General features: G+C 34.0%; 2 long non-coding RNA genes across 2 annotated transcripts in view; one reads left to right on the forward strand and one right to left on the reverse strand.

Moving 5' to 3' along the window:
- LOC143246503 (uncharacterized) overlaps positions 1 to 16417 on the forward strand; it is a 272362-nt gene that overhangs the window by 197740 nt on the left and 58205 nt on the right. The window lies entirely within an intron of this gene.
- LOC143246024 (uncharacterized) lies at positions 2975 to 13125 on the reverse strand. The gene is made up of 4 exons (XR_013025728.1): positions 12987 to 13125; positions 7124 to 7177; positions 5594 to 5698; positions 2975 to 3124 (listed from the first exon to the last, which is right to left on the reverse strand). It is a non-coding gene; the product is annotated as an uncharacterized LOC143246024 (long non-coding RNA).

The raw sequence follows: 16417 nt of genomic DNA on the forward strand, positions 1-16417 counted from the left end.
AGGTGTTAACCAATTGATGTATCATTCCCATAACACCTGTTAGAATTCCATAACCGCTTTCAAGTGATTGATGTTCCAATGATAGCGCCTTGTATTCTAAACAAATATATCAAGACTTACATTTTAAATGATGCAAATATATAATATATTTATTGAATTTAAAGTATGTAGGATATGTGATGTTATACATATATTTTGTAGCGATGTTTGACTCATTTTAATACACGAGACACATCATTAAATATGTATTGGGAAAGTAATGTTTGTTCTCTATATTTGCAGAAGATTCTATAGCGTAAGAATCAATAATAAGAATAAGAATCAAAAGATGAATTACGCTCATTAAGTATAAAGGTAATCATCACAACACGATATGTTGGGTAGTTACAGTCAGTATACTTTAAACCTCGGAAGCTATATTTGTGATAAACGCTTAATAAACGGAAAAGTATCCCAAATGTTGGCGGTGGATGGTGTACTCTAGCTGCTTTCCTTCAATACACTGCTAAATTAGGGACAGCTAGCGCAGATAGCCCTCTTGTAGCTTTGCAAAATTCAAAAGAAACGAAGAGGAAAACTACAGACATTTGACCAAGAACGTTAATAGATTACAAACATGGCAAACATTCAACTCTCCTGGAATATTATATTACAGTCAATCCCAGTATTCGTTCGTTGAAGAGTATCATAGGAGTTGGCAGTGAGGATATGACAATTAGCTGTTTTCCTGTGTACTTACACTGCAAAATGGTATGCTACAGATAACCCTCGGTTACTTTGGGCGAGATCCAAAACAAACCAGAACAGATGGAAGATTCAGTACTCCTTGAAAAACGCTTATATGTAAACCATTATTTGTAATAGCCTTTATACTAAACTGTGTTATTGTTTATATATTAAAATATATTTGTGTTAAGTATAGTAACTTGGAGACTTGTCGGAGATGAATCGTAACAGGTAACATGCGATTTTTATTTTAATAATAAAATTTATAAAATTAACGCGTTGAGTAAAAACCTGCGTCTTTAATGAAATTGATAAAGTCGTTGAATCTAAAATAGTTCTTATTACTAGAGAAATAATTTGTTTTCATTTATCCAAATCTCCATCGTTAACTTAACATTCTTATTAATTTCCAGGTGTTCTCATTTAGTAGTGAATCAGATTTAAATAATTTAAAATTTTATGACAATAATTGCTTTATTTTGTTCAATAATTAACAAAATCCTTGCTTCTGATATCGGATACATAATATTCCAACAAACTGTTTTGATATAATTTCTCACCTCTCGCATTCTGATTTGCCAGATTTCTTGTAGCTCTTCTTTGTTGCCGACAACATTTCTTCTTCACTAGACACTTCCACTGAGGTAAACTCAAAGTAGCAAATATTGGAATCAGAAAGGCTGAAGAAGGGCCTTGAATAATGGGTAGTCTACATAAAAAACACTAAATAAGTTTTTAGTCTAGTATTAAATCAGCTCTTTGTATAATTACTCAGAGTCCAAGCGACAACAAACAATATCAAAACTCTCCTGAATGTATAAACATTTTTATTAAGAATTTGAAACAGTTTCAGAGTTCGACATGAAGCTGTACTATTGTCTAGTAATCTCTCACAGCAACAACTTCAGTATTCACCAAACAGGTTCTTTCATACACACAGTTTGAAGTCATTCCGTCAAAATGATTTTCAAATTTCAGCTGTTTCGTTTATGCTTCCACTACTAATTTTGCTTTATCTAATGACAATGCCCGTTTTCAATAATGCTATTCTGTAGTTTACATTGCTAAAGGCTGATTTATAAACATTCCATTTCCAAGTTCACCATTCTTACCGTATTTTATTTAGAGAATGAAGATAGTTGTATCTCAACGCTTCTCTCAAAAATCAAAATACACAGACATTACAAAAAGTTACATCAGTTGTCTATATACATATGTCTTCATGAGGAATATCTTTAATTGACGTTTCATTTTCCAGCTGCATGAGATAGTTGAACGGGTGTGGCCTAGTGACCAGTATACGTCAGCTATAACTTCACTTTGTCGTTGGTTTTTGTTTTATGAGTGAGACGGTCATATCCCACTATTCTATAATAATGGAAATAGCAGTGAATACCGTGTCTAGCTGTTGTTTTCACAGTTTACAATTTAAAATAGACTTTACAACATTCTTCGTTTACATTCTGTACAAACAAAATATTAAGCTGTTGATTTATAACAAAGAAAAAAGGTTTGTTACATATTGTTGCGATAATGTACGTCAATGTAAATACGTAACATGGTTATCATTTCAGAATATATATACATACATGTGGAAACGGCTGATATGGATAAAGAAAGCACTATATTGAGGGACCAACCTTCGACCTTCTTCGGTCATCGTCAGGTTCATAAAGAAAGAAAAAGGTAGCTCACCGATAGCTGACCACATGTTTGAAAGATGTTGTGTAATTGAGTGTAGGAATGTAGAGGGCGTGTTTAGATGTTGGATTATATTTATTAATATAGGTATAAAGGTGTTCCTTTGTATTGGTTTATTTTAGCTTGAGTTGTTGTATAAGTAAGGCTTCTTTAATTTTACGTTTGTTTATGTTTGTTTCTTTAAGTGTGTGGGTGTTCTCTACAGCTATGTTTTGTTTATTTGAGTTGCAGTGTTAGAAAACGTGTGAACAACACTAAATAAATAAAAAAAAAGGCACCTTCACACAATTGAACAGCCGCCTTCAAACATGGGATCAGCATTCTGTGAGTTACCTCTTCTCTCTTTGTGAACCTGACGATGACCGAAGAAGGTCGTAACGTTGTTCCTAATATAGTGCTTTCTCTACTCATACCAGCCGCTTTTACAAATATAGTTTTCTACAAGTATGTTTTCTCGTCATCACGGATTACAGTAACATGATATTGAAAATATTCCCCACTTTTAAGCCTTTAAGCTTAGATGGATGAAATTCGCTCTTACCTTGTACCGAAAGTTGACTGGATTAGGGTTCCTAAACCTGACACAAAAATATTGTTGATGTTATGTAGCCCCTCGCCGGGTCGGTTTCTTGGATGCAGAGCTTTGCGTGACTAAGTAAGAATATGCCAAAGTCGACCCGAACATCATCAGGAATTGCTATTAATGTAAAACCAATAAATACAGTTTAGTTTTCATGTTTTAATCAAATACCACTTGAAATACGTTCTAAATAAGTGTAAGGTGTTTTTATTAAACACTAAAGAAGGAAACTAAACTGTTTCTATATTAGTGTTTCAGCAATATGTAACATTAACCATAATAATTTATTCTTCCATTCTATTTAGTGGACAATATAACTGAATAAAAAGAATTTTATAAGGTGCAACTGAATAATTTCTGTGAATTTCACCGTCTGTGATTTGAAATATTAGTGATGTGTTTATAGTTGAGCCAAATAAAGCACAGAAGAAATGTATTAACTTAGGACAAGACAAAAAAGTTTTACGCGTGTCACGTTTCAGATTCGAATGGTGCTTTGCCCATTTACGTGATTTAAACTATGACATTAAGAATACACAGAGGAATCTCATATCAAAACTTCTCAAGATCTTCTGTAAATGTAATTCTGCAAAAATGCATATTCTAACTGAGCTAAAAGTTAGGACACCCTAACTCCTAATGGGTAGTGTTAACCTCTTCGGCTGAAATAACTGCAGTCAGACGCTTGTAGCCATCTGCCAGTCTCTGACACCGGTCTGAAGAAAGTTTGTCCCACTCCTCAATGCAGAATTCTTTCAGCTGTGGGATGTTTGAGGGGTTTGCATGTGCAGCTCTTTTCGAGTCACCCCAGAGCATCTCAATGAGATTAAGATCTGTGCCTTGACTCGGGCATTCCAGAACTCTCCATTTCTTAGTTTTCAGCCAGTCCTTGGTGGATTTACTAGTATGTTTTGGGTCATTGTCGTGTTGCAGGGTGTAGTTCCGCTTCAGCTTTAATTTTCGTACAGATGGTCTCATTTCATCCTCAACCGCCGTCTGACACAGTAGAATTCATGATGGATTCTATGATTGTGAGCTGTTCCGGTCCTACTGCAGCAAAGCAGCCCCAAATCATGACACTTCCATCTCCATGCTTGACAGTTAGTATAAGGTTCTTTTCTTGGAATACTTTATTTGGTTTACGCCAAATATGTCCTCTGTTCTGGTGTCCAAATAATTCAATTTGGACTGTCTAAAGAACATTATTCCAAAAGTCCTGGTTTTGTCTACATTCTCTCTGGAAAACTTTAGTCTGGTCTTGATGTTTCTCTTATAGAGCAAAGGTTTCCTCCTTGCACACCTCCATGCAAGTTAAAATTGTGCAGTCTCTTTCTGATTGTAGAAGCATGCACTTTCACATCAACAGTAGCCAGAGCCTGCTGTGGTCCCGTGATGACATGTTAGGGTGTTTGGAGACTCTTTCAGCATCTTGGTCTGCTCTCGGGATGAACTTGGACCTGGGCATAGTCGACAGTTGTTTTGAAAGCCCTCCACTTGTTTACTATTTTCCGGACAGTGGAATGGCTGACTTCAAAATCTTTTGAAATCTTTTTAATCCCTCACCAGACTCATTAGCTGCTACAATTTTCTTTCTGAAGGTCTCAGACAGCTCTTTGCTCTCACCATGGTGCTCGCTCTCACTTCAACTGTCAGGAACACACCAAACTAAATGTCTAAGGTTTAAAGAGGACAAACCTCATTCGAAATGCTGAGTAACGATGTTCTAATCGTGTGCACCTGGTGTAATACACCTGTGTGCAGAGCTGAGCCATTTTAACAGGGAATAAATGTGGGGATATCCTAACTTTTCCTCAGTTAGAATATGCATTTTTTTAGAAATACATTTACAGAAGATCTTGAAAAGTCTTTTTCAGTTTTAATTGTTTAGTTAGATTCCTATAATCTCTCAGTATTGTTAAATTTAAGATTAAATATCTATATAGCCAAAAAATGTTAGAAAAATACACATGCTTTCTTAGGGTGTTCTAACTTTTCACATGACTGTATCTTTAATGTATTACTGACATACCCGTATTTGTGTAATTCTGACCTTCAAGACCTGTTAAATGAGGTTAGGTTGATTATTATGATATTCCGTGTACTTTTACATACAAACATTTAATTGTATATATCAACGAGCAAAGTATCATCATTCAATATGTTATGCTCCATAAACATAAATATTTTTGTCTCAAAAACGTATTTTTCTACAGTTGAGAGTTACTGTTTCAGATCGTATCTAATGTTAAAACTCAAAAGAAAACATTTCGTTCTGAACGAACATTTGTGCGACACGTTGTAATCTTGAACAAAATCAAATAAAAGATCAAAATTAGCCCTCATGTAAAGGAAAATAGGAGAAAATATGAAGTTTAACTTCATTTAGACATCAAACTAATCATTAATGAGGACTAGTAGTAAGAATACTGGGTGAAAATAAGTTTTGAAAATAAAGTTCTCGACAGTTTAATGCAAAATAATAATATTAAAATAATGTAAGATATTATATAAATATATAAGGTGTAACATATTACTGACTTAGAAAATACGAATAGTAAAATTCGAGAATAAACTCCATGTTCTCACCTGAATCCCAAGTAGAATACACAGGTACCAACGAGGAACTTCATCCACAGAGTATAAGATGTCACCCTTGACTCTGTCTTCGTCTTTGATGTCCACAATAGAAACCTTCATGTTGAAAAATAACAGATGGTTTATAAGGCAGATAATTGTTTGTTTAATTACTTCCTACTTAATTTTTTGTAGACATAGTGCTGCTCAGCGTAAGGAGCCGGAAATTTCCTTCATATTTACACTGAATGTCCTTCAGAGGTATATTACACTAAATTAGGTGGAATTAGGGTAGTATCTAGACGTGTTTTTGTGTTATAACTAAACCTTTGTTGATATCATAATATATTCTTTAGGACAAAACATAATAAATTAATGTAGGCAACTCTTACGTTTTATATTGCTACATAAATTTGGTTTAAGATTCGTATTAAGAAGTGTGTGTAATTTTGACATTTGTCCACTTCTCAGTAGTTCAGCGGTAAGTCTAAAAGTTGATAATGCTTATAGCCGGGGTTTCGATACCTGTGGTGAGTACACTATGCTACTGTGTAGACTTTTTCTTATTCCTTTGTTGGGTGGGTACGTTGACAGAGGGGGGTGGCATGTGGTTAAGGCGTTTGACTCGTTATGCAAGTGTCGCAGGTTCGATTATCAGTCGCACCAAACATACTCGATGTTTTAACCGTGGGCGCGGTATCATATTTTGCAGTATAACATTAGATTAACCGCGAGTTTATAACGCCCAACAATTGAAAAATTGATCACGTTTGTTGTGACCGGAATTGAACCTGCGACCCTAATTTGAGAGTAAAGTGCCTTCACCAATGACAATGCACAACCCAGTTTTGTGTTTAATAACAAACAAAGCAACAATAGATATTACGCGATTTTTCAATAAAATTATTTTATTCATTTATTTTTTACATGGAAAGAGCAATTATAACTAACCCGATAGCCATTACAACATACGTTAGACTATGTAATAGAATATAAGTTTTAATCCACTTTGTCATGAAGAGAACCATACGGTTAGCACGAAAGTTAATTTATTTGTTTTGTTCAATTCATTTATAGTCACGTTACACTTCACTCAAACAGATTCATTTTCACGGGAATACAGATAAACTGTCAAAGTAACTTAACCAAATATTACTGTAGATTTAGTGTGATGTTGAGCTAATTTTTTAGATAACATGTAAAACCAACGTATTAAGAAACATTTTGAGAAACTACAAAATATATATATTCTGAAAAAAAGTTTTAAAACATTTATTTATTCTTATATTATTGGATATTCTATAATACTCTAGTTCTATTCTTACATGTTTCTTTATTTCTGTTGTTGTTTGAATTAAGCCCAAAGCTACTGAATGGGCTATCTGTGTTCTGCCCACGACGGGTATTGAAACTTGGTTTTAAGCGTTGTAAGTCCGCAGACATACCGCTGAGCCATTGGAGGGCTTTTTTTCTTTATAAAGTACTTATTAACCAAAATAACCTAATTCATTTGTTACGAAATCCTTACACAAAGTCTCTTACCTTCGGCTCATCGATTTCGTTCAGCATTTCGTTTTCTTCGACGTTTTGTTCTATCTACGTGTAAAGATATAGATATATACACACACACACACAAGCATTTTAATATTTAAAGAAAGTGAAAAAAATCGAAACCTATTTGGTTTCTTTCAGCTCATTCGTATTATATATATATATATATAAACAAGTTACTTTTGTATTGACAGTATTCAAATTTCAGTTGTTTATTAAGAGGTCCATGCTTAAAAGCTTAGTAGCCAATCTTATTTTCATATGATCAATCTTTGGCTGTTTTTACATAAGATAAAAAATTGGGTTCATATCATCTTTATTATAAATTAACACATGTTTTACTAACTTTATAGGATCAGTAGCAGAAACATTGTCGCCTTTGTCACCGACATAGTAGTGGCAGCGTTGAAAGATCTACAATATGGCGGAAGTCCTACATCTACTTTTGCCAAGATACAGCTTATTTGAGCTGATCGGAAACTCCACAGCCTTGAAGGACTGCGTAGGAAGCAGGTATAACAGTAAAATCGACAAGTTCAGGCGAGTAGTGGTTTCGATTTTACACGTTAATATACAAGGAGGCTTACACAACAAGAAGTTTGTACTCTGGAGGGTTTGCAAGAAACATGGTATTGATATCATTTTTATAAACAAAACATATCTGAATAGAAACAACGAGTTCAGATTAACTGGATGTACTGTTATCTCAAGCCCTAAATCAAAAAAGGAGAGGAACCGCGGTATTATACAAAAGTGGCATGACCATAACACATGATGAAACTATTAGAGAAAGTAATAACGAAATTCTAGTTTGCCACGTTAAGCCTACTAATACAATAGCGTTCACGTTAGCTGTGTTTTCTGCATCCCCTCGGACGGCGTCAGATACGAGTATATTTCAACAATTTCTATGTAGAAATACTACATTTATCTTAAGTGATTTAAACTCAAAGTATACCAACTTTCCATGTAGGAAAACAAACAGGAAGGAGATCATTATAAATAAATTTATAGAAGAAACCGACCTTGTGGTTATAGATGATAACATGCCCACACATACCCATATAGATGACTCTCAAGACAGACATTCTTGATTTGGTAATACTTACCCCAAACATTTTGCTATATATTTCTAATTTCTGCGAATTAGCTAACATAGGAGGGAATCACGAACAACCAATTCACGTGAATCCCCTCCCCTTTTCTGTAACTTTTCACGGAGAAATTTGGAAATGTTCAGCACATATCTCAACTTGTCTCCCGTTGAAATAGATTTTATCACACCCAATGAGCACACGATTGATAATTTAGCTTTTCCCATAACTTCTAATAAAATCCGCAACCTCGACTGTATCCCTATGTGAGATAATATAACTTAAATTTAAGTCGCAGAAACTAACTCCCGAGATCCATTCGCACGTAACAGAAAGATTCCAATTTATTATTATGCAAAACTGCCACACTAAAACAATAATTAATGGGGAAAATAAGACAATAAAACCATTAATAACACGGCAGCATGATATTAACCGGGAAGATTTCTGCCTATCTAACGATGAAAGCAAAAAATACCAAACTATAAAGCCATTAGTGTCTCAACTGATTTTACTAAAGCAGAACTATTTACCCAGTATCTTGCGTCAGCCTTCCAAATCCCAAGCCTCCCATCATTGTTCGATTCCAATTGGTGGATTCGGCAAATAGCCAAATGTCGTTTTGCTCTAAGAAAACACACACACACAATAAAACACACCTGTAACAATACAACACGCCCGATTTAATTTGCCAAGTAAAATTAGATATCAACAAGCAAGCCTTGCAAGGCCACGTGGTTAAGGCACTCGACTCATAATCTTAGTGTTATTGGTTTGAATCCCCGTCACACCAAACATGCTCGCCTTTTCAGCAGTGGGAGCATTATAATGTGACGGTAAATCATGCTATTCGTTGGGAAAAAGAGTAGCTCAAGAGTTGGTGGTGGCTGATGATGATTAGTTGCCTTCCCTCTAGTCTTACACTGCTAAATTAGGGACGACTAGCGCAGATATGTTTTGTGCAAGTTTACGCGAAGTTCAAAATAAACAAAACACAAATATCGAAAAACCAAAATAACTGCCCATCACTTAAAACAGGTTACCCCCCCTACTGGAAAAGAAGAATTATAATAGTCATTCCGATAACAACTACAGACTTACAAACTCTGATAAATTAGAAGAAAATAAGTCTCCTCAACTTGACTGGAAAACGTATTGAAAAGATAATCGCGAACAGGCTCTTATTTTATATAAAAACCAATAAGAACTTGTTCCACTATCACAAAAGCTGTTGAATGTTTTTTTAACATCAAGAAATACTGCAACTGTCATATGTTTGTGGTTAAATAATTGAAATACAGTTTCTGTTAATCTAACTAGGTGATCATTGGGCTACATTTAGCATAATGAATTGATTTTCAAACTATATGAACTCAAAATCCACACACAGTTATTCAGTGTATCTCAAGCTTTGCTCAATCACATAATCTAATGGTGCAATAGGTAGTGTGTAGCTCTATATCCTATCTAAACACAGGCAATTATATTTCACCGAGTTGTTAAAACAGAAAAAAAGAAACTAATCCAAATACAACTAACCCTACCACACACCGATATAAAATACACTAAATTTATAAAACTTCTCGATGTTACCTTCAATCGGTCTTTGCGCTGTAGGAATCACGTTAGCAAAATTTAAAAATCTGTCAACCAAAGTATTACTTTCCCGAAACTTATAGGAGGCATTCACAAAGGATGCTCGGCCTACCAATACAACCACTTATAAAGATTGTATCAGACCACTCATTGAATATTAATGCATTATCACGTGAAACATATCAAATGACCTCATGCAAAAAGTAGAAACATGACAATACCGAGTAATCCGAATGGCATATCGTTTCTCAAGGTATACCCCCTCAAACTACTTAGATTCAATACGGACATTACTAAAACCTAGTGAAATAATCCAGAATTTATCCAAAATATATTATCAAACAGCCAACACAAGAAACACACAAACAAAACAATTTTCAACGTCAGCCAAAATACCCACCATATGGCGCACCCATCAGTCTCCTTACAAAATTCGTAGCATATAGTGTACTAACCAAATTTTAGCCGAAAGTATACTAAACATCAACATTCTTAATTTTAATTTCAGGTACATAGCTCGGGTTCTCTCCGGATAGATCGAGTCTGGGGAGTAACAATGGGTTTTAACGGGGTTCCTCCAAACAAATTCTTGACATAGGATATGCAGATCCGATGTCGCCCTAAAGGACCATAAGACCTGTATTGGTCGAAGACTTTGTGATAGTCACGTGCTGGAGCCTGTTGTTGGTCTTTTCTCCGCCGCTTGCCGATGATAGATGATAACAACAATTTGTTTGTGAATGGATGTGTAAATAATGTTCGTATTTATACACACATACGTTTTTTTCTTAACATGGTTTAACCTAATATCCAATCACGAATAGGGTGAAGCAAAAGTAAATTTCTTGGCGTTCCATTCCAGTTGAATCTGTCCAGAGCTCCTGCTAGAGGCCAGTTAAAACCCAAACTGAAATATTTGCCAGGTTTCTGCTTCTGCTAGCCGCAATATTATAGTAAAACATAAAATCAAGAGATTCTCAATATTAATAAACGTACGTTGTTTTAACAACTTCAGAAAACTTGGTACATACAGTTGGTTTTAATTTTTCATAATAATTTACATTTATTACCTTTTAATTGAATAAAAATCACTACTACGAAATGAGATGGAAGTAATTGAAATGTCTGCTCTCATGTTCTGTAAACCAACTATGTCATATGCTACAAATTCTATAAATTAAAATTTCCTTCATAGTTACTTAATAAATATTAGAATTCGTTATTAGTCACAAAGGTATTTTGTAAAATAGCCAGAAAACAATATTAGAAGAAAAATTTTAATTGATTTACATCATATCACGTTATATGGAAATAGGAGAAAACAACAACAGTAACCACAAAAAATTAAATAGATTACCCAAATCTCCTCACAACACGAAGTAAGTGCCGAAGCTGGAAGGTTAATACCTTTATTGATATGCTCATGATGATGGGTTATTTCATTTTGAAAATTAACTATTTCTATGTCTTATTATTTTAGTTTTGATTATTAAAAACGAGATAAAAATCTTTAATGAAAAGTTACACTTAAAGTTTTACAAGTAGGTTCTGGGATGTAAACTAAACATACCGTGTGAAAACGATAATTTACTAAAACATAAAACAAATAAGGTAGAGGTAGAATGAAACAACTATTATATTGTAATATCAGGCAACATATCAATTGTTGCCTTCGTAACCAATCAATAATTGTTAAGTCTGTGTATAATGCATATCGGAATGCATTCTTATTATATTGTTTTAAACCTAGAAAATCTAGTTCTCAGGTTATTTAGAAAACGTACTTTATATTTACTAGAATACTTTTTAAATTTCACTTTTAATGTAATCAGTGACGAGTGTGGTCACCCGAAATGATTAAATTTTGAATAAGTTGAGTTGCTTAAATGGTAAAGGTTGTCTTCTATATGTGTGTAAATATTTCTGAAGATCATTCAAATACATTTTAAACAGATGTATCAATTGTTGTAATTGGAAGAAATATTTGTTTGCCACGTACAATTACTAAAATATTATTATTACAACAATTTCCTTTATAAGGAGTTTCTTTTCTATATAAAAATTTCTTTTTTTATCCTTTAAACTTTGGCACCTTTACGATCGAAACATACATGATTTTATTAACCAGATGATATTTCTTAAACTTAGTTATAAAGTTTGTGTTATGCTGTTCCCGTGTTCATTGATCCAAATAGCGCTGTATTTTATCTTACTGATACTTTTGTTGATCTATGAAAAAATGTATATCAGATTCCGTGTGTGATTGTTACTAACAGATTATATAATGTAGTGTGGGCCGGTTTCTGTTATTCGAAAACATTTATAATAATTAAGAGAACAAAGTTATCTTACCTTGATACCTCCTACAAGAGCTAAACAAGTCAGTTTTTACAACAATATGGATTCTAATATTGAATGATGGTTTTGAATTAGAGATATGTGAGGTTGTGAATATATAAATATATAATATATAAATAATTAAATTATTTCTCCTTCGAGGTTTTGAAGAAAAAAATCCAAAAACATTGTGTCATATGTAGCATATTCCTGACAGAGGCCTGAAAATAGCAGAAATTTTGACTTTTTGTGTAATCTTGGTCATCGAGAAAATTAAGTGTTTTATACAGAAGTCTTGCTTCTAATGAGGTTTTGAGGTTGTTTTATAATACGAGTTTCGATGTAATATCCGATATACATACACGAAATATTTGTAACACAAAAATATAATGAATTTGTAAAACCCAATTTTGATTTTAACGACATATAGGCATTTTATTAATATAAGTCTCGAAACTGTGTTCTGAATAAAACTGTGAATAAAAACTTCGTTGATATTAAAAACTCAATATTTTTTTCAAATAACCATTGAAGTTTTTAAGAGTCTTTAAACTTAATTAATGCTTAAATGTCTCTAAACATCCAAAATTGATTGACAAAAATCAAACGATATTTCAATAATATTATGACTATTTGCAAAAAAAACAAGTTAGAAAAGGTTGAAATAACTTGTAAAGATATAATTTATATGTACATTGGATAGTTTATTACTGTAGTGTTATAAAACAAAAAGGGCGGGTCAAGTTATAATGTTAGTTATACCACATCAAGTAAAGGTTTAATACAAGTGACTGTTCATATAGATGAATAAAACTTTCTAAAATTACCTTAAGTTCGTAAACTGGTTTGTCCCGCACCATGGTAAAAAAGAACTTTTAATGTTCACTCCAAGATATAACAGGTTCAGAAGAAGATGGGTTATGTCGAACACAGCCCTAGATAACTGTGCATAAATGATCCTTCCAACGTAAATGTACCTGTTGAATGTACTAATAATGAGGTGCACATGTTTAGGTAGCTGCGTTCTTGATCCGTAAAGATAACAGGTGGAACAACGTAATCATCCGAAATGACGAAACTATTTCTCTATCAGTCGTTTGTTTCTTCGTTTTGGATTTTGCGCAAAGCTTCACGGGGGCTATCTGCGCTAGCCGTCCCAAATTTAGCACTGTAATAAAAGAAGGAAGGAAGCTTGTCATAACCACCCACCGCCAACTATTGAGTTACTCTTTTTCCAACGAATAGGGCGGTTGAAAAGGTAAGCATGTTTGGTGTGATGGGATTCGAGGCCACGATCTTCAGTTGATGAGCCCAGTGCCCGAATCAATGGGCCATGCCAAGTCAAAATGAAATCAACAGGCTGAATAATGTGCACTCCCTTAATTCTAGCTGAAACAACTTCATCAAAAGAATTCACACTTACTCTTAAAAACAATCGTCGTTAGAATGATTAAGAGTCCCATACTCGAATTATTACGCGACTATTTTTACGAATGTTAACATATTCAGTGTTATTTGACTTAGTTTTATCAGCTAATATATTAACATAATTTTGGTGAGTTTATCAAATAAATATATAGAAATGTTCTGCAACGTTTAAACAGCCGCCATCCAATTTACTGTTTTTTTCTTTACTTATTTATGATTAGATACTAGATACTTTTTAGCTAGTTATTAAGTTTGTTACACTGGAAAGGAAATATATAGTTTATTAGCGATACTAAACCATTCTTTTAGGTAAACTCAATTCTGCTAAAATAAGCCTTTCGACAAAAATATATCACCGTGTAGTTTTCCAACTGATAATAACAGTTCATTCATTACTTTAGAAGTCTTAGTATATTTATCGGAGAATTCGATTGATCAGTATTTTTCTTTTACTTTTTTTAATGTAAACACTTTGGCAAATAGCAATAGTCTGCATACCAGACAAAATTATTGTTCGAGGTGGAAAAGTCCAAAATATAACCTCCCAACTACGATATATCGTCGCTAATCAGTGCAAGGTTAAATAATTTTGGGCACTATTGTAAAGTTACGTTTACTGCTTTAAGCTGGACGGAGCATAAGATGTATACTAAAATATAAATAGTATATATATAAAAACAGCTTCGCATATTAGTAGCAAGAGATAATTCTCACGAGCCGAGTCACTTGATATTCCTTCAGACGTGTTTAGGGCAAAATAATCTATGACATCTTCTCTTATTTTCTCTTTTTTATTTCCTACACTTTTCTGCGCCAGCGATACCGAACGTTTCATCGTGATCTCTACCAGCTTACCCCAATTTGAAATTCTTTTAGACGGAATTAAAGTGATCTATGAGACCTAGGGCGTGGTTAATATATCAGTTTAAATGGCTCGACTTCTTTAAAACTGTAATTTTATTTCAAATCTGTCAAGAGATGACGGAGCTATCAGTTTTTTTTTACTTGAAAAACATAACATAAAGTCATATATGTTATGTTGTAACGAAAAAAAAATCTTTCACAATAGTAACCAAGTAAGCGAACTTCAATTTTACATTTTAGTTCAATACATTTATGTCAACTAAAGTAAAATACCCTTGCACATTGCCCTTTCAACAAAAAAATAGCGTGAGAAAGTTGTGATGTTTGTAAAATGTTATTAAACGTCTATTGTATTGTAGTTTTATTTCAGGATATACACCTACTTCTGAGTTCTGTGGATGCGCATCAGGTGCACATCAGTTAACCAGGGGACAAAAACAACGATAAAAACTGAACGTATCATGTTGTATAAAGTATAAAAGCACAAGATGAGGGTTGTGGGTTCTGCCAAACAGGGGGTGTTTAGAAAATCGTTTGGTTTGGAATTGAGCACAAAGTTACACAATATGCTATTTGTGCTCGAAACACGGTTTATGGCGGTGTGACTCTATAGATAAATCTCTGTGCTTCTAGAAGACTGAACAGACGTTCTCCTTCAACCCCGCCTGTGAATTTCCTTATCTGCGAGGGATTGTTTGTTTCTGAATTTCGCGCAAAGCTTCACGATGGCTATCTGCGTCATCCGTCCCTAATTTAGCAGTGTAAGACTAGAGGGAAGGCAGCTAGTCATCAACACCCACCGCCAACTCTTGGGCTACTCTTTTACAAACGACTAGTGGGATAGACCATCATATAATAACGCTCCCACGGCTGAAAGGGCGAGCAGACTTTGTGTGACGGGGATTGAATTCTGCGACTCTCGGATTACAATTCGAGAACTTGGCCACGTTCATTAAATTTAAAGTAATAATGATTATATTAAAACTTCCATATGTGTCTCGAAATAAACAAGTTGATGATTGTTCAGTAGTAAGGGTTGAACTGTTTGTGACTAAACAGAAGGACAGGAAGTACTAGCTTAAAGACAAAGTTTTGGTTCCACGTCAACAAGACGATTTCGAGTTCAGGTTCAAAACCTTTAAAGTTGGTATCCCCATTAATTAATTGCCCATGCTGGGTAATAACTGTAATTGACCTAAAGCCACTATACAGCACGTGAACATGTGATTAAAAAGTTTCAGTAAAATATTTATGTGAACGAAATTGCTTACATAACCATTATGAGTATAGGTATAGAATTACGTGTGTTTTTTTTTTGTGATAAAAACATAACAAATGGCCCGGCATTGCCAGGTAGCTGAGGCAATTTGGGGTACGATTACCCACAGAAGACACAGCAGGTAATTTAGTGTGACTTTCTTTTAAAATAAACAAAGCTGTTAGAAGCTACACATGTAGTAATATATTTAAAGATAACTCGTTAAACACACAAATACCAAACCAGATAAAGTTCACAATGTTTCAAGTGTTGGAGGTTCAGCATGCAGTTGTGTTGAGAACCTTAATGTAAAGGTTGAAACGTTTAAAATTAAAATTCTGCCTGTACAAACACACCTACACACGTCATTCCATTTGGTTATAGCAGGTTTTAAAAGAAGGAATGAAGTTTCACCATCTTCTCTTTACAGCTTAATACGTTAGCACCCCACACACAGCAGCATGACTGCGGACTTACTACGCAAAAATACGGGTTTCGATACCCGTTATGGGCAGAGCACATATAGATAGCATTTTGTGCTAATAACAAACAACTTCTATCGTTGCAAAAGTAATTTCTCTGAACGTAAGTTTTTGTCTTATCCCGATAATATATTTAAAAATTATGCGTCTATCTGACAAACTCGGCTGTTTAAAATAAACAGTGGAAGTGACCTCTGCTTGATCTGTCAATCCACCCAAAATTCAA

Source organism: Tachypleus tridentatus, chromosome 3 (genome assembly GCF_004210375.1).
Source record: "Tachypleus tridentatus isolate NWPU-2018 chromosome 3, ASM421037v1, whole genome shotgun sequence".
Lineage (NCBI taxonomy): Eukaryota > Metazoa > Arthropoda > Merostomata > Xiphosura > Limulidae > Tachypleus > Tachypleus tridentatus.